The sequence below is a fragment of the Falco peregrinus genome, chromosome Z (assembly GCF_023634155.1).
Source record: "Falco peregrinus isolate bFalPer1 chromosome Z, bFalPer1.pri, whole genome shotgun sequence".
In the NCBI taxonomy this organism is placed as follows: Eukaryota; Metazoa; Chordata; class Aves; order Falconiformes; family Falconidae; genus Falco; species Falco peregrinus.
The window spans coordinates 81,519,383-81,542,699 of NC_073739.1; the positions used below are offsets into that span (position 1 = coordinate 81,519,383).

At 40.8% G+C, this 23,317-nt stretch overlaps 1 protein-coding gene across 3 annotated transcripts in view; it reads right to left on the reverse strand.

Annotated features, from left to right (window-relative positions):
• Positions 1-23,317, reverse strand: part of ST8SIA5 (ST8 alpha-N-acetyl-neuraminide alpha-2,8-sialyltransferase 5) — an 80,555-nt gene that overhangs the window by 54,140 nt on the left and 3,098 nt on the right. For 2 of the 3 annotated variants that reach the window (XM_055791353.1, XM_027779014.2), the window contains exon 1: positions 19,020-19,163. The exons of the other annotated variant lie outside the window; for it this stretch is intronic. The gene's annotated coding sequence lies outside the window, so the exon portion shown is untranslated. Of the gene's footprint in view, positions 1-19,019; positions 19,164-23,317 lie in introns of those variants that run through there. 3 annotated transcript variants of the gene reach the window in all.

Genomic DNA, 23,317 nt, shown 5'->3' on the forward strand with positions numbered 1-23,317 from the left:
AGCTGAAAGCAAGGGCATTTAGTGTCTCAGATAGCAGGATCTGTCTGTTGGTTGCCTAAATTACAATATACATGTTAAACTCACAGTATCATACAGGTTCAGAGTAAAGCAAAACACTCTTCACGTTCCCCTTCAGGATTTTTTCTCTCCCTGCCTGTTCAGGCACCCTTCATGACTGTTAACGCAGCTTAAAGACTTCACACACAGCATAGCAGAATACTATGGGCTGTAAATGTTTTTTGTACATTTACATCTCATATTTTCCCCTAAATTAAAATTAAATCAAACCTATTTACAGTTTCTACGATGCTTGTGTCAACTGCTAGATCCCTGCTGTTGCATAGCACTGGCACATAGGTATATGCCTGGAAGGATATGCTGAATGTGAAGCTCATAAACATATGCTTATCAATATGAATTCTTCTGCAGAGATAAAACATGAATTTATTAGCATAATCTAGTGCTTTACACAATGTCTAGTCCCTCATCACTGCCACAAATCCGTATGTCTTAAACTGGGATATTGAAGGAAGCTGAAAAGATATAGCTATGATGTAAACATCTATTCCTTTCTGAGTTGGGCTGAGCCACAAGGAGGTGACAACGGCTAATTTGGCACCAGGCCTCCTACCTGAGGAGCTGCCTGAATTGGAGGCAATGTCCTGAAGATAACATACGGTCTGCACACTGGATGTACTTTACATCATCTGTTGAATCATGACCAGTTTCTTTTCAGTTATGGGTCACATAGGCACTGGGGGAGAAATGACCCGGTGCATAAAATATCCCTTTTTTACACTGCTGACGCCAGATCTGTTGGAAAGGTAATAAGGTCTTCCTCTCACTGGTAGGAAGCTCTAATGCAGAGACTGCCATAGCTATAGTGCTGTGCATTTACTATTAACAGTTCCTTATAGCAGGGCTTGCTAAAATGGATAGCAAAGTGAAAAACTTCAGTTGGGCTCAGTGCTAGGGACAGCCTTGTTTTTGCAGTACTGTTTCCAGATTCCCAGAAAATATAGGAAGTTTAGTGTGATTGTTATGATCCTGTACAGGCTCACAATGACCCTGCAAATAATTGAGAATGATGGAAGCTCAGTTTCTCTGCAGGGAAAAAGAAACAGGACCAAATTGCTTTTACAGAAATCATCTGTTAAAAGCATTATTTTGAAGTCGAAGCACTGCATGGGAGTCCTGGATTTAGCACCAAATCAACAGGACTGAGATATTGGCAGAACCATGGAGGGGTCAAAGAGTTTCCACGGCCAACACTTGCTCTCAGAATAAGAGCATGATCCTGCCTGTATCCCAAGCGAACTGTAACACCCATCTAGTTCATCAAAACCACACTTAAAACCTTCTACTGAAAGCCTGGAAAGTTCTAGAGTCAGTGGCGCTCGATGTACAAGTTTAATAGCAGTTTAAAGTTTTGATACTTTTTTTGCTGAAAATATTCCAGCATTAACACTACAATGAGCAAATATTTCCCATGGTAAGAACAAGGATCACACATTATCTAATTCTGAAAAATCCAATTAATAATTATTTCACTATTTTAACAATACATTTTTAGAGCAAGAACTAAAATATTGAGAGATTTAGAAAATCTATAATATGGCATATAAAGTTAGTTTTAATTCACAGAGACAATTAATCTGATCCTGGAATATATTTTGCTGTGCCATTGAGTGGTACTAATCAGAACAGGAGTAAATATGAAAAAGAAAATATTCCTGTGAATAATCAGCTAATTAAGTATTTCAAAAATTTTACACTATTCTTACAATCAAGGCGTAGAAGAGACCTATTATAAAAAGTGATTTACGAAAAGTTACCTTTGCCTTTACCACAGTTCTGCATTGATTTTGCATTCAAAGGAATGAAGTACATTCCTCTTGAATTAACCATCAGCTTCAATTCACATGAAGTTTCAAGCAGTCCAGACATTCAGCTTTCAAACCATTCTTCATGATGTTCTCCTACAGCACTGATTACATTACCAGCTACACACTGTATGTAACAAGTGTCTTGGGTACTCTACCTCTTTAACTGAATTACTCTTCTAGGCAAATTCAGTATGTTTTCAGACATATCATTTTTTAGAGACTCCATGCTAGTCCATGCTTAGTTCAGTCCATGACAGAAATTATAAATAAATAAATAAAATGGAAAAAAAAAACCCCAGCTGGATTCTGTGGTCTTCAGAAATCCCCACTCTTCCTGAAATACATTTTATTTCACTCTTCTGGCACTGTGGAAGTGCTCACTGGAAATCTGGACAGCCAAGCGTAAAGAAAGAAATCTCTGTCCCTACAGTACTGTGACTAGGCACATATTTCTGCCCCTCCTGCAATAGCATGGATTCAGCCTTTAAGCCCTGCACAGTGTGTGCTCTGACCTGCATGTGGTTACAGAGATGGCTATTAATAAAACTGGCGACCCTTTCAAATTCCTTCCTTTGGATCTGCGATCTGCCATGAATTCCTGGGTCATGCTTATCTTATTAGGGTAGCAAACAGAGACCACTGCTGGAACAGGACTGTGTTAGACACTGCAGCTGGGCATTAGCAAGGCCAGTTCTTGCCACAAGAATTTATCCTTTAAGCAGGCAAGAAGGAAAGGTGAGAGAAGGATTTATTAGCCCCTTTGACAGAGAGCAGGAATTGCAATCTAGTGATGTTTGATTGCATACAACTTGCTCAGCTTGCAAACATGTACTAGGATGCAAACCCAAGGCAACGATGGTCCATTTTGTTGACAAACGAGCCTGGGAGTTCCAGGGGAACAGCCAGCCACCCAGACCGAGAAACTCACCTGTAGACAGGGCCTGGATCACTCCTAACCTCAAACAGCAGTTTGAGCTTTGCTGGCTCTGTGAACGTAAATGTCACAGCACTATCACAGGCAGTGCTGACACTGACAGGAAGATTGAGGGGCACAGCCAAAAGGGTATTTAAGCATCTTCCTCCACTTGAAATTTTGGGAGTTAAATGAAAATCCTTGTTTGGCTCTTGGCTGCAGTGAATTGTCCAGGACTACAATACAGATCAGGACTTACAGTGAGATCTTAAACTCAATGAAGCTTGGGGCTAGCCTGGGTGTTGTTCTGACCTGAACACTACATAGCCTTTGGGAAAACAGCAGCTACCCATGAGCCTCATCACACTGGCATGAGTTTAAAAACACTCCCCAGGCTGAAGGTAGTGATCCATGCTTCCCCTGCTCACATGCCTAAACCTGCCATGAGCACAGCTGACATTCTTTTAAAAGTATCACAAGTTATCACTAATGAATGGCTGACCAGATTTCCATCCTCCATAACTTACTGCCAGAAGAAACTCCGTAACTGAACCCATTGACATTTGCCATGTTCAGCCTACTTCCAGTGCTCACTGCTCCCCAGCACAGAACTACCAGTACAGCCTCTTTTCCCTCGGCCAGAATGTTTTGCACATGTATCAGCAGGTTTTGGTTGGTGGTGTTGACCTTTTGCTAGAGAGCTTACAACAGGTTATTTATTTAAATAGCTGAGTACAAGCACTTGTTTATATTTTTTCTTTAAAAATCTAAAATGGGGAAGACAGAGTGGTAGTTTATCCACAGCCTATTATTAATCTCCAATGCAGGAAGCTGCAACAGCTTCTGGCCTACATGATCCAGTGCATGAAGGAAATGCCTTTGACAGTGAGGGACATCACTGGGAGAGCTCTCCTTTGAGAGGGAAACATGGCCTTTAGCCAGATAGGGGGGTTTTGTAGAACATTCCCATCATCTATTTAAACTTCACTTTCAATCAGCTTTTTTATTTTCTTCCAGGTGTATCCAGCAGCTCCTCTGGAGCTAAGAAGTTTGTGCGTGGGTTGTTTTTTTTTCATGCAGTGTGGGTAGGAAGGTGTGTGGGAACTGTAATTCATCACTAAATCACATGAAGCTGAAGCTTGAAAGGAAAAATAATAATAAATGTTTCAGATTGTCAGGCTTAGTGCAATTCCAATCAATTAAAGCTTATTTTAGCATCAGGGCAGTTTATTTTTAAAAAATTCTCCTGGCACTTTGATGCTTTCATGTTACTGTGTAGCTAAAAAGGTCTTGCTGGGAACAAACTGCTCTTGGTAAAGCATTTTCTGAACCACATTTTTAGTTTGTCAAATGACAATAAATAAGATCCACATGAACAAACAGCAGCAACAAAATAGCTAGTGGCAGTGAGAGAGTAAAGCTTTGGACCTTGGTAAAGGAGGAAAATAAATGTGGGGCTCAAGCACAGTAAAACCATGGTTGTTTGGGCTCAGAGTCTACAAATGACTTCTTCAATGCATCTAATTTTCAAATGTGATTCAGTATGTTGGTACATTAAACAGCAAAAAGTCACCAATGAAGATAATCTGCATCAGGTAGTCACTTTTTTTAAAATCAGTTTAAAATTAAATACTGTATCTGCATTTTGGATCTCCATTTGTGACATTATCTTGGTTCCCATTTCACAGATGTGGATGGCACAAGAGCAGCCAAATCAATATTCCTCTTTGCAATCCATGCAGCACTTAAGAAAATGAACCAGGGTTCCAGATTCACACTGAAAGTTTCAGAGGTCTAAAAGTTGGCTAATTGTTGAGGAAAGCTCTTCTCTGATGTTACAACAAAAATCACAACTAGTACTGTTTGTGGGTCCTTGCAGTGTACAAGAGTAGTGGGCAAACAAGAACAATGCTGTGAGTTCACCTCCACTGGAATCACAGACAAAATATTTGCTTAATAAAAGGGCAACAATCACACTAAATTCTCTCTCCTTTATTTTTTTTTATTTTTTTTTTACTGTGACAAAGAGGTTATGGAGGAAATATGCTATACTGCTGCATACTGTCATTATAAACTGATTAAACTTTTGCTCTGAGGTTTAACAGAAATCAAAAGAAAGGTGGAAAGGGTATATAAAAGACTGTCCCTTACTTCTTTTTAATTTAGAGCTTTCTAGCCTTCCACTTCCTCTTCCTTTTCCTCCTTGAGGTCTGGAGACATCCCTCACAATGCAGTGCCCTGGGTAGAGTTTTTCCATTTGCTTTTCCCAACTGGAAAAATGCACCATATCAAATACAAAGCTATTGCTTAAAGCCTTTCAGGGCAGCCGGGAACTATGGCACAGCCATCAGTTTCCCTCCGACAGCTCGTGTTCAGGTGCTATGCCCTCACCTTGGGTATCACTACAGGTTTGTCCTGGAAATCCAAGGAAGTTGTAGTTCAGATCTATACATAATAGCATTCATTCGTTTTGGGCATAGGAAGGACATGCCTTTTTCCTCAGCATTGCTCCTTCCAATTGATGAAGCAGAGGAATTGGCTGGCACTGCAAAAATCACTGCTTTCACAATAAACATTGAGCCCTAGGACATGATCTTAGTTTAGATGGTCACCAACTTCACAGGAATACATATCTTGCTCTGGGCCACACACCTAGTAAATCCCTGCAAGCTCTGGCCAGCCCTACACAGAGAAGAGCTTGATTCTGAATGTTAAATATGTACTTGAATTCACCAGCTCCTGCCTGGAATCATCATGTCACCCTTCCCTAAAATATACAGGAAAGCCATCAACTCTGCATTTCATGTCTGTTGCCCTTCCTTGTCATCCCTATTCTCCCATCAAGGCATGCTTGTACTCCAGAACTTACATGTTCCTGTTAAAAGTATTATCTTCCCAGCAGCTCATGAAAAGTTACAGAGCTACAAAAAAGTTACAGTTCAACAACACCCATCCAAGCTGACTTCAAACAGCAGCTCCAAGTGTTTTATACCACCTTGGGTTTTTTAAGTTATTAAAATTAAACGTGAGAGATTAAATTAAAAAATCATTAATGATTTTGCTATTTTTGCAACACTATCCAGTCCTTCTTTTAATGTAAAAGCCTAAACTTCCCCCCAGCAGGCCAAAAGCCAAGTTCAGCCTTATCCTCACCCCAGGAGGGACAACACCCCTAACAATCGTTTATTATTTAGGAGGAGGTTTGGGCTCCTTGTTTTACCAGGTTTCCTTCATGACTTCAGGCAGAGCTACGTCAATCTCTAAGCTGGCTTGGGAAGGAAAATGGCACTTCTGTGAAAGCATAGCCACTTCCAGCACTTGAACTGTGATTTCTGCATGGTGTGGTGAAGTCATCTACTGCTTAGTCACCTCACCTTACACTCCATATGCCGTGCAGATGAGTACCTTTACCCTCCTCAGCATCTCTTCTTTCCTTTCTGAACTAGTAATCATTGCATTTCTTGGCCTTGTATGTGTATTACAGGTGTAACAAGGACAACTGTACAAAGCTTTCCACTTATTGAGTGAGGCAAAAAAACTCTTCTGCCTTTTGACGTGTGACTTTGTCAGAGGACTGCAAGAGCAGGATCCACCTGACTGTGCACAGGATTCAGTTCCCTAAGTGCTGCTATCCTGAGCTACTTTACATGCCTCAGGATCATCCAGTTAAAACAGAAGTATCATACACAGCTCATCGGAAACAGGAAATCTAGGTGTTAATAGCACTAAACATAGATGTTACCTGACTCCCACCATAAATGTATGTGCCTACAGCCTACCAAAACCCTCTATGCAGTTAGCTGAGATTTAGTCAATACACTCCATGGAGACTAACAGTTCTTTTCATCCTAAAGTAAATTTCTAAGCTATGTGAAATGAATCACATCCTACAAATGCCTTTCCTGACTATAATGGAAGCTTGGGATGACCAGTTCAGTTCCAGGTATCTGCATGGTGGATGCCTAAATTCTGGTGAGATGGCCAAGTGTGAAAACAGCATGAGTACAAGTTGAAGTTAATGCCAAGTAAATAACATGTGGAAGTGAGCTATGAAAGTTTTCCTCTTAATAATTAATCCACTGGAAGTGCCTATATTAATTCCAGTGAAACCGTCACAGAAATCTGTATTTCCTGTAGCCACCTCCCCCTGAAGATGGACAAAGCTTCAGAATTTCACCCAGATTTCCAGTAATATTCTGGTCCTCTTTTTTTTTTTGTCTCATAGCTACTGTAGATGATCGTCAGCAAATGAATAAAACATACATTCATGCAAATGAAATAACATTTGCCAGCTTTGCTGCTGGCGTTCTGTCCGCATGACTAGCACTCCCCTTTGCTAACCCTTCTTCCCACTTCTACTATTAACCCTCCTCTCACAGCCAGAAGGAAGCCAAGGCAGATCTGGGAGTTGTGATATTTCTTCCCCCCCAGTAACATTCAAAACTGGTCTGGGGTGAGGAGACGGGGAGTTACACCTCCTTTGATGACCCATGCAAAGGCTATGAGCACTAACAGCTTCACAGATTGCGTACATTGTGAACACCCCAGAATCACTGTGCGAGCCACACAAAACTTCCTCAGCTGGTCTGTTCTGTAATCAACTGTCAGAAAGGTGGGAGATAGGAACATCTTGCATGACCTGAAGCATTTATTATTCAACATTCCCTTATTTTCATGCCCTTTGCTAAAATGCCTGACCTCCAGGTTCCCCCCCAGGGATGGCAGGGAACAGTAACAGGAATATAAAATGAAAAAATACTCATGTTTGCATAATTTGGCCCCTGGATGATATCAGAGAAGCTAAGGATTGTTAAAAGAATCTGCCTTGGGGTTTAGGTTATATTTCACCCTTTGGTCATCTCACTTGGCTGCAGACTAAATACCACCTGCTATGGCAATAACAAATACAGCTTCCTGTAGCTACAGCTCCTGGTACCCTGCTTTATTGGCTATGAACACTTCAGGAAAAGGAATTAAAATGCCTGCAAAAGAAATCTTAACTTGCTGCACCATTTGAAGGTTAGCAGAGAAACCCTCAAACAACAACCACCTAACGACGGGGTAAATGCCAGATTTCACTGAGTTGTGCCAGGGATGTATTTGGCCATGTATTTTTCATTTGTACATCCCCCATAAAGCTGAATCATCGGGCAAATTCTGCTTAATCAGAACCTAAGCCAGTACATGCTTAAATCAATGGGAGGCAATCTTGATTTCCGAGGAAGGAAGCAGAATCTAAATCACTTTACTATCAAACTCTTTTTTTTTAATTTTTTTTGTTGTTATCACAGAAAATCTAGTGTGCCAGTGGCTTTAACCCACCCCCGTTACCATCAGTAATAGGGATCCTTAATCCAGAAACTGGCCAAGCACCCACAAGCTCTTTTAAAGCCCTAGAGAAAGCTTAGAGCAATCCTGGGAAGCATCCAATATCGTATTGGACTGATACATAGAATAGCTTGAAATAGCTTTTTTCCCTATTTGTTACCATGCCGGATAAAAAAAGGCATTAACTAATTATTTTAATTGCACTTTTTGTAGTATGTCTCATGAGACCTGGACTGCAGCTGCCTCAGCTTGATCCCATCTGGCTGGGGGATGGGAAGCTATTATAAAATGTGTTTTTCCCCAGAGTGAATACAACTTTCTGCTGCAGCTGTCTTTGTGGAGGTGGGGGAGCTATTGGAAGCAGGTGTATTGCACATAAATGCTCCCTGGTTTGAATCTAATAGACTCCAGCAGGAAAACTTCAGTCAACTCCACAGGATCAAAACCAGCCTAACTCCCACCACCCTTTTTTATGGGAAGGAAAACACACCCTGATTGCTTTTAAAAGAACAAATACCTTTGTGGGGTTCTTGTCCTGTGAAGGCATTTATGGCTTTCCAACAAGAATTTTAGTAGTTTCTGAGGGCTGAATATTGCAACTTTTTGGAACAGTCATGATCTTGCAGGCAATTACTTATCTGCAATAAGATTAAGATCACTTACGGAAAAATATGCTGTTAGGAATGGAGGAAAACACCCCCACAGAAAACTGATTAATCAAGTACAATTGGCAGCAAGCACAGAAGAGCGATGTGTTCTTTAGGTGACATTTTTTAGTGCAAATGAATTTTTGCTTGCGTCCAAGTGATGATACCATGTTTTCCCTACTGCCATTCCTGTTTCAGACTTCGTCAAAGGCTCCATCAGTATCTCAGACCCATGTCCTGCTAATTTTTCTTCAGTTCCCATCTTTACAGATGCTTGGTGACAAGTAAGAGAAAAGGTAATTGGGATCTTCATTGGTTCCAACCAGCCTATCACTGCTAAAAATCTCTATTTTCCCCTGAAAAACTTGCTTATGTTAAAGATGAGGCACATCAGTATAACAGGCACCGAGCTGGGTATAAGGCATTCCCAGGAGCTGATCAGACCCTGTTCTCCAGAGGATCCATGATAACATAACCTCCTGAACATGCTACTGGGAACCTCCTTGTTGCCAATTCTTTTGGAGTGGGCTAGAGGGTGAAGTTTCCCCCCTCACAGTTAGAATTTGAGAGCCAGAAGTGGATATTGCTCCTTCCCTATATCTGATGTTACAGAGTTAACTTTTTTCCCCCCTGTGTTATTTTAGCTCCTTTTCTGAACATGTAACAGATGTGCCCAGGGCCCAGAAAAGGAACTTTGGGAAACATTTCTGTTTATTCACTAAACAAATTCTGACAAGTCAAACATCCAAAGTACAACAGCTCCTTTCCCCTCTCTGACCTCTGCCTCCCAGCTTGGGAGGCTGTCAAAGGCCTTTTCTCCTCCCTTCATGTTTTCTGTGTCCACAGCCTGATCTGTGCACTGTTACCACTTGCATGCTACCCTGGGGCGACACAGCATCTCCTGACTCTGGAAGAGACTAAATTACATAATTTGGGGTACAGAAAGGGTTTCCTTTGACTTTCCGACATCTGCACAGTTGCTTTATCAAAATGCAGCATCTGGTCTAGCAGGCCCTAATTAAAAAAATAAATAAATACCACTTTCTCAAACATTTCCAACTAGCTGTTCCAGACTACATTATTTTATGGAAATGTTCATGGTGTGCCAGGACAGAATGGTTGTTTAATGGCTGAAGATAACATGAAGCTGCAGTATTACAAGTACTACAACCTGATCTAAGCTGGTATTACCAATGGAACAAGCAAACCTGTCCTGCTCTCAGCTACCTGTCTTTGCTGCTGCACTGCTCCTTCAGTTTTATAGCATTAGTGTTTGCACGAATGTGTTGTGACTATCAGAGAGGTAATCCAGTTTAAAATAAACCCAGCAGAAAAAGGATTTAAAGGGTGAGTTTTCATGTGGATCAGCTTCCCAGTCCAAATTCTTTGCACAAGCACACAAACACTCCTAAAAACAGGAGAGGGGCTGATACACAGGAGTCATGAGCAGGGAAGCTGGAGATGAAGGGGTGAGAAGAACGAATGCTTTTGGCAGCTGTGCTGGCTTTTGTCAGCTGGAAGTGCTTGCAAAATGGTGGCTTGAATAAGTGACTTGTGGCATTCTCAAGTAAGCCCTGCTGAAATCTTCAGACAACATCATATCATGTCTCTATTTTTGCACAGCACAGGCTGATTTTCCAACAAAAAAAGTCCGTCTAGAAAGGCAGGAGGATGAAGACATGTCACACAAGTGGCCAGGACAGAAAGCCTAAGAGCCATGTAGAGACAGGGGTTTTTAACTGCAGAAATGCTACTACCTCACTGTGTAACTCTGGGAGAAGTGCTTGGCCTCACTTTGCCTTAGCTGGCACACTGCTGGGGAGGGACGTGCAGGTGCACAGGCCTGACGGTGTGATGCTATGACTCAGATAAATGTTGTGTAGGTGAGCTGGATGTTGTGTCACTGCTCATGGGCAATTATGTACAAAATCACAACAGTGATGGTAGAAAGCTCCAGGCATCTTCACCAGATTTTGCTGGCCATTAGTCCAGCAGAAGGATGCTAATGGCATCTGATTGCTTTCTTTGTGCTACTGCTATTTAAGGCCACTCTGAAGGACACAAACTCTTCTATATTTTACAGTGTGAGATTCCAGCAAAATAGAAACAGAGGTTTCAGAGAATTAGTTTTCAAAATTATAATAAACTAATGAGATGTTAATTTTTTAAGTCTCCAGCCATGAACTAAAAAAGAATAAACTCTTGAAAAGCAAGGATCTCTGATGATAAATGAAATAACACCTAGTGAGAAAGGATGAAGAATTCATCCATTACACTTCCATTACAAAAAAACCTTTAGAACAACCCCACCCATTGCAAAGCTCTACTGCACTGCAGCTCCTGCGTGTCCACCTGACATTACTGCACATGGAGAAGTGTGCACCATCCACCATGGAGTTCACAACATGCCAGCGTGCAGCAGATATTTTCAGTATGGGTGAGAGGGGGATGTACCAGCACAGGAGAAAGGGTAGCCAGCAGTGTCCTTTGCATCATCCATGCACAGATAGGACCAGACCTGCCAGCTCCAGCTGGGCAAACTTTCAACCCCAGGAGTTGGTATTGATCTTAAGAGACTTTCAGTCCAGCCTTTGGATGATGACTTTTGGTGTGGTTATGCTATGGCCAACACTGGCTATGGTGGGTTATTATAATTTCTCCTTCCCAGCAACGATAACAGACACATCATTCATTGCCTCATTTGAGAAGAACTCACATGGCAACCCAGAGACACTGACATCTGCTACTGCTCAAGTGTTGGCCTTAATATCAGAGGGTAACAGTTCTTTCTCAGAGTCTGGAGAGTCAACTATCATGTGCAAAAAGAGCAAAAATAGAGCCAAGCTATTGAGAGTGGCAAGAACTCTGCCTATCTTGACACTCAGACAGCTCCTTTCAGCCTCCAGGTAAGAGTTAATCTGACTCAGAAAGGATGGTGAGCATCACCACATGGGTTAGTTAGCAAAGAGATGCAGCTTCCCTGTAGTTAAAGACTGCGCTGATGAAATTGTGTCACTCAGCATGTGTACCACTGCCTGCCTTCCTGTTTGTCCCCAGGAGGGATTAAGCTAGAATACCAGTATGATCCCTCATGCCCTGCATAAGGAAAACTGAGGAAGTAAGTGTAAAAAGCTAGGAAGGGACCTTGGAAGTCAGAGGCACAAGCTAAATGGCATGAACCAGCCAGACTGAAAAATCTCCCATCCTATGGAACAGCTCCAGTACAGGACTAGGTTAGGAACAATGACTCAGCTCCACCCAGATGTCTTAGAAACACAATGAAAATACATTTTAAGACATATAAAAATTGGGGGGTGGGGGGTGGGGGGTGTTACTGACCAATGAATGTCCAGAGGGAAAACTAACCAGCTTGTATAGCAAGTGAGTCAAATGTAATTTTTCATTTGGCTTGCAGTGAAAAGAAGATCCAGATGATGTACTGAATCCTACCTTCAGAAGCACATAGGACAGCAGTGTAGTTGAAAGCAAAATTTGATTGGAAAAAAGGAGTGAACTGGCCATTTCAATCCCTGCTGTAAGCATTCCTGATTAACCACAGCTGATGGTTTTAGAATAGTAGGTCTGAGGATTAAGGTATTATGTAGGCTGAAAACACCACATCACATCTCTAAAATTACTTTTCTTTGTATCATTTAATACTCTGCACACTCTTAGGATCAGTTCTTTGGTCCTCATTCACTACTGGGAACCTCCACCTCAAATCTAGTTAATATTCAGGGTTGCTCACTCACTTTCAGAGACTTTTATATGAGATTCATCCTCCAGCTCTGCTTTATCATATTTTCTCATTTGTACTCTTCAAATCCTACCTTAATGGTTTCCCTGGGAACCAATGAACATTGTACGTGTAGATTAAGGAGAACTACAAGCCCTACTTTTTATTTACATGGGAAATTCTTAACACTATGTCCATTCACTCAAATACTTTAACTGTAAATAATATACCAGACTACCAGACTACCTTCTGACCAAAAAAAATTGCATAAAAATATACCCAGGTCCTAAAGTTCATGATCCAAATGTCTTCTTTTTGCATGTCTAACTTCCACAGTTCAGGCACTAGACTCCTTCACCTCTGGGTTTTTGCTCTGTTTACTGCAAATAACAGAAACTAAATTTTCTGGGTGTCACATTATACAGGAAGAGAAAACACAACCAGCATATTACATTAGAAGTGGCAAAAAGTCTCATTAATGCTCAATCTTGATAGCATTACTTAAATATACATCTAATGAAGAATATATACTGTGCTTTTTCTGAACTGAAATTTTAAAGAAAATTAAATCCCACTTCCCTTCTGGAAGAAACGTGTGCTGGCTTTTGCTGTGGGCCTGCCTAGAACACGTGTGTGGAGGGTAAAATGCAGAATTCATTTGACTGAATTTTAGCGCTCTCAGTGATAGAAGAGCTGCTCAGCAGACTCCTGCTACAACCAGCAGATGGAAACAGGCATCTCCAGAAATATTTTATTGTTTTTTAAGGTAGACAGGTAAATCAGCCATTGGGTGTGCTTCTCTCTCCCCACTGACTACAGGAATTACTTAAATTACTATTGCTTAGACAAAAGCTCTAAGCTTCTTTACAACTAAAACTAAGTGAGATTAATCATAGAATCATGGAATAGTTTGGGTGGGAAGGGACCTTCAAAGTCCCTCCAGCCCAGCCCCCTGCCATGGGCAGGGACACCTTCAGCTGGATCAGGTTGCTCAGAGCCCGTCCAGCCTGACCTTGGATGTTCCCAGGGATGGGCCATCGGGCACCTCTCTGGGCCGCCTGTGCCAGTGTCTCACCATCCCTAGTGTAAAACATTTCTTCCTTATATCTAGTATAAATCTCCTCCCTGTTAGTTTAAAGCCATTCCTCCCTGTCCTAGCACTACATGCCCTGCTAAAAAATGTATACCCATCTTCCTTACAAGCCTCCTTTAATTACTGAAAGGCTGCAATAATGTCGCCCTGGAGCCTCCTCTTCTCCAGGCTGGACAACCCTGTCCAGGAGAGGGGTTCCAGCCCGCTGATCATTTTTGTGTCTTCCTCTGGACTTGCTCCATCAGGTCCATGTCCTTCTTATGCTGGGGGCCCCAGAACTAAACACATGTAGGGTCTCACGAGAGTGGAATAGAGGGGAAGAATCTTCTCCCATGACCTGCTGTCCAGGCTGCTTTTGATGCAGCCCTGGATACAGTTGGCTTTCTGGGCTGTGAGTGCACATTGCTGGGTCATGTCCAGCTTTTCATCCACCAGTACCCTCAAATACACTACCTAACATGGATTAAGCCCAACGTACAGATGACATTATCACCCACCCAAACCACCTTCCTCCTCATAGATTTGTTTTAATTTCTTTCCTCTTTAAAAAGCATTCTAGTTGTTATTGGTAGGGGGAGAAACCAAGAAAACAGGATGTTTTCATCTAAATGTTAACATTTAATTTTAATGTCATCAGTTAAAATTTCATCATCACCCAAAAATTCCTGGAAGAAAGGAGAGGTATCAAGCTTCATGGAATGAATAGTGAACACAGAAGGACAGACTGGGAGCATCAATACTGGCCAAATAGTCTGAATATGTAATGGGAACTAAGATCAGGGTGACAGGTCGACTCAGCTCAAATGATGAGATTCCATGGCTAAACTGGGATTGAACTCTCATGTTCATAGAGCCAAAAACTCATACAGATTAATTTACGAAGGCAGGAACTTTTGGAGGTCCTCTAGTCCAACATGCTACTCAGAGCAAGGCCTGCTCTGAAACAGTGACAAGTTGTGCTGGGCTTTCTCCAGTAAGTTTTGAGTATCTACAAGGATGGAGATTCCACAGACTCTCTTAATAGCTTATTGTAATGTTTGAATGAATACTCCCAGGAGTCCACTTAATAAATTTGCCTTGAAATTCTACAAAACTTTAGTAATTTGTCTCAGGAACAGATTTTCTTTCCTCTCTATCTATCTGCATAGTGCTGCCAAAAATTAATCAACAGTGAAAAAAATGATATAAGAAAGAATCTGCTACGTGGCCCAGAAAATATGATGAATTTTGAGGTCTAGGACCACAAGCAATTTGTTTTCACCCCTAACTGAAACCATGCTATTTTGTTAGATAACGAAAAGCACTGCAGGTGGGATTCATTTACCTAACTAATAATACCTCTCACTCTGTTCTAAGCCTTAAGAGATGTCAAAAGCTTAGATGAAAAGCAATAGGAGCCACACACTTTTGCTGAGCTCAAATTGTTTTGTAAGAAGCAACATTCCCAGTCATCCAGTGATTTTCATTCCAGAGCATAGGCTGCTAAAAGTTGTGGATTACTCCAACATATAACATAGCAATATATTTGGGTTTCATCATAAAGAATACAAACCTCTTGCAAAATAGATTTATTGAGAAGCGAAGGGGATAGATATCTACAGAACTTTGAATCTGCTCTTTGAAACTGATATTATTAGTTGTCTAACTGGGAAGTGTATAGATTTCAGCTGTAGTTATAGGAAACTGCCCATGCTAAGAAAATTCCACTGGTTGTAGTCTTATTTCCAAAAATTAGATGTCCATTGAACTGGAGGTCCTTAATGTATTTATGTTTATCTTTACATCAATAAATACAGATGTAGACATCCATTAAAACTGAATGATATTTGCTTTTCTTTTCAGAACAGAATGTTGCATTCTAGAAATGTCACAAACTACATGACTTAAGCACTGAAATAATATTGATAGGTAAAAGCCCCTTACTAGGATACTGAAAAATATATCATAATTGAAATATTCAAAGTTATAGAATTTTAAAATCAATGTAAAATAAATATGGTTGAAAAATAAGAAATTTTTATAGTTCCTGAACTATTTAATGCTATCTCCTCTTTTAAAACACACTGAACGCTTGTCAGGATCCCATGGAACATACAGACCCTCCAACAAAGATGATCGTGCACAATTTTTACATGTAGAATCACTTATGGGGTATTGACAGAAGCAGCAGAAAAACAGAATTGATAACTGAGTACACAGCTTTCATTTTTCCAGTAAAAACAGGCCAACAGCTGTTTCTTTCTCAGATCTCAAGTCAGGATATACATAACTGAATTTAAAACTTGGAACTACTGATTTGCCCAGTGTTACAGGACTAGAAAGAGGCATTTTGCTAAAAGCACACAAGCAGCTAAGAATGCAGAAATACTGTGTTTAACCTTGTCACACAGAAGGATGCTCTTCTAACTTAGCATTAAAGGCCAGAGATGGTAGAGTGAGATTTCATTTCAGAGGTTGTACTTCTCTTTCTGTTCTTGTAAAAGAGAGCTAAAAGCTCCTCGGTGGGTGTACATCCTCACTGTTAAGATCCAGAGACCCAGTGAGATTTTTAGTAAGCTATTTCTCTTGTACTAATTAAAGCTAATATTCCTAGCAGAGACTGTATTGACAGTTATAAGCAATAAATTTAAACATTTTACAACAATCCTTTTCATGTCTTAATACTGAAATAGTAAGAATCACACTCTTGAGAGTTTTGTAAGGCAAATGCATCCTAATTCTTTGGGGAATAGTCGCTGGAAAGGTGATAAACGAACACTAAGGGTTATAACTGATGATGATGAGCAAATACAATAAAAGGTAATTTTCCTGGTCTGTGACTTTTTGTCCCATTAGAGCAATTCGCTTGATCTGCAACACATCCTCCAGCACCCCTTTTCCCAACAACAAACTATTGATCACATCTCTAGTCCGTCACTTTCAGTGTCCTAATAAATCTCCCACAACCCAATTTAAAAAATGCTTTCCAGGTAAAGTCTGGTCTGAAAAGGAACACAAGGTAAAATTAGCAAACTGACATTCTCAGAATTCAGTAAAAACGGGCTATTCTAATTAAATCCCATATGAATATCGTCAGCTGTGCTGTCAAAGCTCGAGACAGTTAGACTTGAGCTGTAAAACTTAAGGTTGTCCCTTCCTTCATGCATGGCTCCCCACGTATCATCCAGAGTATTTCACATCTATGGGTCAGAGAACGAACAGCTGAGCTATTTAATAAGATAGACTGACTTCCATTTTCCAAGTTTCCCTTCCCATGGGAAGTGAGACCTCTGGGAGGTCAGAAACACCTGGCTGCATCTCCTTCATCACATTCAGTGTAGTTAGTGGTAGATCTGGAAATATCACACAACCTTTTAATGAAAATTCCCTGGATCTTGGGCAACAATATTTTCAAAGTGTTTCTATATCCTTTGAGAGATGCTATATAAATGCAAATACTTACTACTCTATGACTCTGCTCCCATTTTCTCACTTTTCCTGATAGGGAAACACTGCTGTTTTCCAATACTTTAGAAATACACACTTGTGCCTGAAATATGAAGTGGACTTCTAAAAATTAGTTAATATTACAGTAAATGGAGAAACAGCCCAGAATGAAATCACTTTGCAAAAGCAGAGATTTAGACGTGGCTGAAACCAACACTAGTGGTCAGAAATACCTGTAGTCTTTAAATGCCTTAGTCAGAAATAGTTGGTGTCTTTCAAAACCACAATGCATTCACATGCTTTAGAAATCTTAGAATTATTCTAGAAAACAAGTTTAGGCACTTCTGTACATTGATCCTAAACCAAGCTTATTTTAGTCCTGCCCATTACAAAATCTGGATCATTTGGGGGCAAAAATCAAGTTGTTTGGTTACTGTTAATTTAAAATACTACACCTAATTACTCCATCAAATCTCTCATTATGCTATATCTGTGAAAAAGTCTTTCGAAAAGGTAGTTATGGACATAAGCATCCTGGCCTTCTGCCCAGAGACAGGGTGCAAAACACTGCTGAGCACAGGGCTGGAGAGAATGGGTAGCTGGAGAGTCATTTAGTTCTTCAAAGCAAAGCTGTACTAGGGCAGGGGTGATGCATCATCCCTCTGTAATGCATTTATTTGCAATTACTGCAGCCTGTCTTTGTGGTTTCTGCATTCCTGCAGGAAGAGCTAAGTATTTTAATATTTATCTTTTTTGCCCATGAAACAAGCACAAAATGAAACAAGCTGCATTTTCTCTGTTGGAGTTCATCTTTATCCTGGTCTGCCATTTTTTGAAATCTTAGTTTTTATCTTTTCCTTTTTTCTGAGATGTTTCAGCACTCTTAAAAACCTTCCATGTAATTAGAGCGTGTAATGTCAGAGAAGTGCAGTGCTGCTAGCAGCCTCCCCGGGATGTGATGGAAAGATTCATTACTGCAATCTCTCGGCATATTGGTGGATAGTGGATAGTAGATCCTAGATAAGAGATTTACTTGGAAACAGGAAATAAGATCTTAAATCTCTTCAAGGGCAAAGCCAATGTCACATTTTTAGGGTCAGATGCCAAGATACAGGTTCCTTTCTTCTCCCATTCCCATGCACACACTGGATGATTTGCATTACTATTTAGTTTAACAGGGTCCCATATGACCTGAAGCCTCAGCAAATGCCCTGATCAGTCATCCCTAAAACTCATGCTTGTGCTCAAACGACTGTTCGTTTGATTAACTTGGCAGCATCTGCACAATGCTCAAATACTATTTAGGTAGCACAGGAAAAAACACCCTGCAAACCCGGAGAAGTCAAGTTGAGGCAAATCATAACTGAGTCAGATTTAATAGGGCTTAATTTGACTTCTGATTTGTTTACACTTCATCGCACAGTCAGTTTCCATTATGATCCCTCTTTATTTCCTACTTCTATAATTCCACATCATTCTCTTAACATATGAAACTATTATTAGAATTAGTTAAATACTCCCAAGACTTTTTAGCAACTATGTTCAGTGTAGGTGTTAAGAGCACACTCACACATCTAAAGGAAGCAATCTAAAGCACATGTGAAGTTCAGCAGCTAATTGCCAGTGATCTTTAGCTTGCAATCCCACCTCCCATAACATGCACGCATCTTACAAATGTGCCATGCTTGTCTCTGAATGCTCATTTTCTTCCATAGAAATGTATTTTACTTTAAAAAAAAAACAATCACCGTTTGAAAACTAATTCTCTTGTGTTTGGAGTTGATTCACAACTTTTAACAAAGCTTTCAGATTAATGCAGATCACTATGGAGCTAGATGTCCTGTAAAGGTTTGCACAAACGTATCAGCAACATGCTGTAGAAAGAACACCACATATCATCTGCAAGAAATCCAGCCAGACCAGGAGAGCAGCAGCAACCAGAAGTTTTTCATTCAAATTGCCCCTTATTTTACTGTGATTACTTATTTACCTTCTACACATGCTGTGGCTGCCCTCCTATTATGCCAGATTGCCCTTTTCTCTCTGTTTCTCCTCCACTCGTGGACTCCTGCTTCTTTCACTCTTGGAATCGCAGGCTGTCCCCCTCTCTCACCTCCTCTAAGCGTCAAGCCAGAGCCAGCCTTCACCTCTGCATCACAGACAGCTTCCACCAATGCTGGGTTTCAATTTCCTCTTGATGTCAACTCTCAGCCCAGCCCACGAAACCCACCCCCTGCCCTTTGCATCACGAGCTGCAAAGCCCTCCTATGCTCAAGACTTTGTAAGGGGTGTTTGCAGGGAAGCAGCAGTTTTATTCGCTCCATGCTTTATGTCCTATTTCTTTTGCAGCTTTTCTCTCTTCTGTGACAAGAAACAGCTGTTTGTGTCAGGGGAAGCCTCTTGCTTGAGCTAAATCCTTGCCTTTTCGGGAAACCGTTCTTTCAGTTGCTCCAGAGGCACTGAAATCCCCTGGAGTCAGTAAAACTTCTCTAAGGAGTATTTCTACTACCAAGCTTTATTTTTGCGCCTAAAAGAAGCATTTAGATGGTCTCTGAAGGGGTTTATTTCTCTTCAAATGCGAACAAGATTCTAATTCTAAAATTCTAAATCAATGCAACTTTTGCTAGGTATGGCTGCTGAAAAGCAATAAAAAGGGGCAGAGGACTTGTTTCTTCCATAATTTTGACTTAAACACTGAATCTACAGGTTAAACCTACAAACTGTCTCATGAGTAACTTGACTCAAATGCTGACCTGTTTGGGGCCACTCACATGAGTATAGTGGTAACAAAATAGGTAAAAATTTGCAGAATCTGGGCTATTAGATTAATATCTAATTGAGGCCAGAACCGCCTGCTACTGTCTAACACACAGCACAAAGCAGCTTTCTGCTCCTGCTAAAAGCCTCCAGGTAGATCTCCAGTAACACTGAACAATAAAAACAGATTGCTAATGACATCTGGAGCAACGTCCCTGGCTTATCAACTCTACATCACATTTTACACCCCAAATGAGGGCTGAAGTTTTAAAGCTGGATAAATGTGCAAGCTTGGTCAGATACACTCATGTAGATAAGATAATGGGCAAGAAGTTGTATTGCAGGACTTCTCTGTTTCTGGTACAATTTGCAATCCCTGTAATTCTGTCGTAACTTATCAGTGTACTTGACATTCCCACTAAGTGCTTTCCCAAAGCTCTGGGCAACTCATTCTGTTTAAAACATACCACCAGTAAATCTGGACTCACAGCACAGTGAAATTAATGACTGTACCATACTGTAACTTTCCCATTGGTAGACTGGAACTCCCAAACCAGAGACATTTGCAGGATTCCCTGGGAGAAAAGGCAATAGGAGAGATAAAATGTTTCACTGCCACCCAAGTATACACTTGATGGAGAAGAGTCAGTGGTTATAAGGAGGACCCAGCACCCAGGCCCCACAATAAACTCACTTCAGAGCCTTGCAGTTTATGGGAATGTTTCTCAAAACCTCATGAGCGAGCTGTTTTTTTATTAGACTTGTGAAGGTTTGCTACATATGTTTCTCACTGTGTTTTTACTCCTTACTGTGTTCAGACTTCTAGAAATAGGACTTCATCCTTTATTTACCACCATCACCATCACCAGATAACAGTGGGCCAGCAGGACATGGACAGAAGGAATTATAAACTCCTTAAGGTGACATTTCTGAATTTTTCAAAATATTGATTCTTCTCACAGAAAAGGCAGTAAAAAGGAAAGGGAGAACAATGCTCTCATCAGATCCTGATCATCAAGGAGAAACAGCAAGTTCAGACTATCTCAGGCATGATTGTTCACAGAGAGCTATCCCTCAGAGAAGCAAAGCAGATTAAAAGGCATCAATGTTTAAAATGCTGTAAAGGCGCATGTACAGTCTCCTGAAGAGATCTGGCGCTTATGAGCAGGGACAAGATGAGGTCCTACTGCTTCCAAGGGTTACTGCTATCAACACAGCAGTGTCCACTGTTACCCTTAGAAAACCTTGCTACCTTCTTTTGCTGTGGTTGTGGAGCAAATTATATTAATATATTAAAATATAAAACACAATAGAATTAAAGACTCAGCAGGTGGAGAGTGCTAATAGAGCATGCACTTGCTGGGAAAGCAAGATGCTGCTACCATTTTGCTACAAATGACATTCCCATAGATGTTGCCAACTCTGCCCTGCTCTGTATCTGTGAAGTAAGAGCAAGCATTTTGTCAAGAACACAGTGATGATGATGCCCAGTTCATTCAACCAGTATATACAACCAATATATACAGGTATCCACAATGGCACTGCAGCAGGGCAGATAAACAGTCTGATGAATATTTGGTGTGCCACTACCAAGGCTTATCAGGTGATGCTCACAATTCACTGCCTGGAATCACAACTCAGATTCCACTTTATAACAGAATCTGCAATATTTGTTTTGCATATACTGTGCATGAGATTGAGTTAGTTTGCATTATTTTGCATTTTCAGCTTCTGGGGACAACAGGCAAGAAGGAGGTAAGGCAAGGCAAGAAAAGGTAGGGAAAGGAAGAAGAGAGATAGAGGCACAGCTAGTTTTAGGAATGTAGTGAGCAACTCAGTATTTAGGTGCTGTTGCTTACAGCTCTACTACAACCACACTGCAAAGCTGGCAGATTTGAGCCTTGCCCAAATACATGTCCACAACTTACTTTCACCCACGCTGGCAAACACAGCTTCAGGTTGCCACCTGCTTGGACACCACAATGCAGAACGCCTGTAGAAATACCCTCAGTGGTATATGTGCTGGGAACTTTGTAAGGGGGTAATTTTTTCTCTAAGGGATTTTATGCAGACAGAAATCACAGAGGTAAAAAGCCTAATAGGATTTTTAAAAAGGATTGGACAATACAAATATCTCCAGTTACATTAGAGACAATAGCTCTAGAGATAATAATGGTATGTTTTAGGAGACATAAAACCCCCTCCAGTTTCAAAATAGAAACCTGCTATTAAACTGCTGATGATTACACAAAAACTTCCCTGCACAGGCTTCTTATGTCAAAACTGCTGAGTACCTGAGATGTATGCCTTTTTCCTCAGAAACCACAAGCAACAGCCTCACCCCGAAACTGTCTTGTACACTGACCTGATACTCAAAGATAGTACTGAAACAAATATAACTACTTCTACTACTTTTTGCTATAATCTCTGATTACACATGGATCTGAAGAATATCCCTGGATTCCAAGCACATGAAGGCCCTGGAGATGTGAAGCTCCCTCTGTAGTCCAAGACAAGCCTGGTCAAGCACAGAAGAGAAGGATGATGGGAGCTCAGGTTTTGCTAATGCTTCTGCAGCATTATGCCCTGAAAAGAACACTGAAAAACTTAAACAATAAATAATAAATTCTGAAATGTAATACTTTCCATGCAGTCACCTCCAAGGCTAGGAAGGAATTCCTGAGACCAAGCCAACTGCAGCTCAGCATTACTGCAGCGGCACAAAAATTGGCTGAGGACCAGCACTGTTTTTCTTTGGAGCAGTTACTGCTTTAAGATGGGGAGGAATTCCTTCTCCTGGAATTTCAGCATCCTAAAGTCTCCATTAAGGCCATTGAAATCCAAGCCTCCATTACCGCTTCTACATTATAGTGGTGGCTCAGGCAACTAGTGAGGAAATTTTTCGTACTACTTCTCTGCTTCTTCTGGGGTTCTCTCTGAAGCGGGACCTGATCTAATAGGTAGCTTTGACGACAGAGGAACACTCTATTCCTAGACACAAACAGAGTAGTTGAATATATATTAGAACAATCATATTTGCCAGAGAAGACAAGAGAAGGAAAATTCACAGTCAGAGCTGGAATATTATTGCACCATATGCTTTCCAACACCCAAGCACAACAGTGTCCCTCCAAAATCCTTGCCTTACTGCACCCTGTTATATTTCCACCTGGAAAGACATATGGCAGTGCCTAAGAGCAGAATTCTTCCCTTTTTTTTTTTTTTCTGATGTTAATTTCCTAGCTCTAAAGGAACATTTGATTATGAAACATACACAGGCCAAGGATAAAAAAAAGTTCGTATCTGTTCCCATTAATGACAAAAACAGGTCTATTGACCTGTTGACATTATGACCAAATAAAAACTTGAAAGAATGGCTTGGATGCTACTTTGTCTCATGCATCACTGACAAAATTGTCTGCTCTGCAGAAACCTGATGCCTCACATTTATGTCAGGGACACTGAAGAGTACAAATTTTATTTTTCAGCTCTCAGGGAACACTGGGGGAGAGAGGCACTGTAAAAGTCATC